Raw genomic sequence first — 1954 nt, 5'->3', positions numbered from 1 at the left:
ACATTAATTGTTTTGTATGTTTGAGTTTTCTGTGCCGCACTTTGGTAACTTTGTGTTTGTAAAATGTGCTTTACAAATAAAGTGGATTGGATTGCATTGGATATAAATACATCCATGTTCTTTTTTATTTTTTATTTTCACTGCTGCTGGGTGTAACAACTGTCACTTGGAGGGTGGTATCTTGGCTTCCACCCTCCTCTCCACTATGTTTTACAGATAATAAAGCCTCATTGCTTTATTTAATAATGTGTGAATAAGCCAAACTCAGCAGAATCCCATTGTTTTCACTCAAATAGAATCTCTAAATCAATCAGGACTGGCACTTTGCTGCTTTAAGTACATTGTTACGTTCCACTGTACTGAGCTTCAGATGTGAGTCTTCGACACAAACGGCAAACCAGGTTTCAGTTTTGTTCTGTTTTGGCCAACCACATCCTGTGTGGACTCCACTCTCTGTGTTAACCAGAGCGCGGCAGCTACTCTAACCATGGCAGAGGGAAGAACTGTCGATCGTTGACCTGCAAACTCACGGCTAGCAGCTAATCCACTTCTGAAGTCACATCCTAGCTGTTCATTTCTGTCTGTGTGTGTGTGTGTGTCTTTTAGGTATGATAGGAAACCCCGGTCTGCTGGCTGCAGCGCTGACGGTTGTGTCGGTGGTGTCGCTGAGCGCGCTGTGTGCTCTCTGCCTGCGATGCAGAAAGAAATCCAGTAAGTGCATTTCTCTCCCAGTGTGACTGTGACACTGCGTGCGTGCGTGCTGCAGGACGAACAATTAAATCCGAGTCAAACGTGGACGGTTTCTACAATCCACAGGCACATATGCAGGGAAAACCTTTCACACTGAACCATTCATTGTTACTAGTTTTTGTTTAGTCTGGGCTCTAGTAAGTTAGATCTGTACTATCAGCAGTATAGGGATGTGCTGCATTCAGGTCCAGATGCTAAAGACAGGAAAACAGAGCTGGCAGAGGGGGTCGTCAGAGGAGCACAAAGTCTTTCACCAATGGTGGCATGTAGGGCAACTAAGGCTTATTTAATTGTCAATTTATGGGCTGATTATGTACTCGATTAATCAATTATTTGTTTGTAAGTAGGTAGTTACAAAGTGCTTCACACACATGTGCAATACATGTGAAAAAACAAGTAAGAATAAACCTACAAAATACAAAGGCATTTAAAGTACAGCATTAAGGGGGTGCAGCCCCTCGCACGAAGGCTAATGTATAAAGGTGCGTTTTTAAAAGGCAGACTGAGGGAGAAGGTCGGAGCCAACATGGAGGCACGATCACCTCTGGTGTTGAAGTTCAAACGGGCAATGGATAAAAAAAGACCAAGATTCAAGGATCTGAGTGGATGACTTATGAAAAAAAGGTCAGAAACGGTGAAAAATGTCAATCAGTGCTTTCACGCCTTCTCCGTCGTCCATTATTCCTGACGATGGACATCTCGTTAGGCACGCACGGTTTTTTTCTACCCCGGGAGTTATTTGAGCAAACATTGTGGTTGGGTCCACGGAATAAAGCTTCTTGGGTATAAAACGCTAAACCAAATCAAGTCTCGAGCAGCTCCAAACTTTATAAATGGACTGTTCTTATAGCGCTTTTCTAGTCTTTACGTAGCACAGGAACCATTGACCCTTCACACACGTTCTCACACCGTGGCCGAGGCTGCCGTGCAAGGTGCCACCTGCTCATCACACACACACTCGCACACATTTGAGTGACACTTCGACATGAGACTAGAGGGCAGAGGCGGGGATCAAACCCCCGACCTTCTGATTGGCAGGCGACCGCTTTGTACTTTACTCGGTTGCTTTCTTCTGATGTGACTTCCCACTTCTCCTCCACAATATATCAGAGGGAAATGCTTTTTTTCTTGTTACTCCAGATGTGTTTATTTAAAGGGAAACGCCACCTAAATCAAGCACTCCGACTTGTTATTTCCACTGAGC

General features: G+C 44.3%; 1 long non-coding RNA gene across 2 annotated transcripts in view; it reads left to right on the top strand.

Annotated features, from left to right (window-relative positions):
- The window catches only part of LOC116701135 (uncharacterized), an 18741-nt gene that overhangs the window by 15504 nt on the left and 1283 nt on the right, over positions 1-1954 (top strand). For both annotated transcript variants that reach the window (XR_004334824.1, XR_004334825.1), the window contains exon 2: positions 607-711. This is a non-coding gene — a long non-coding RNA (uncharacterized LOC116701135). The remainder of the gene's footprint in view (positions 1-606; positions 712-1954) is intronic.

Source organism: Etheostoma spectabile, chromosome 13 (genome assembly GCF_008692095.1).
Source record: "Etheostoma spectabile isolate EspeVRDwgs_2016 chromosome 13, UIUC_Espe_1.0, whole genome shotgun sequence".
Lineage (NCBI taxonomy): Eukaryota > Metazoa > Chordata > Actinopteri > Perciformes > Percidae > Etheostoma > Etheostoma spectabile.
The sequence above is the reverse complement of the archived record's forward strand: the minus strand, read 5'-3'. Positions and strand labels throughout refer to the sequence as shown.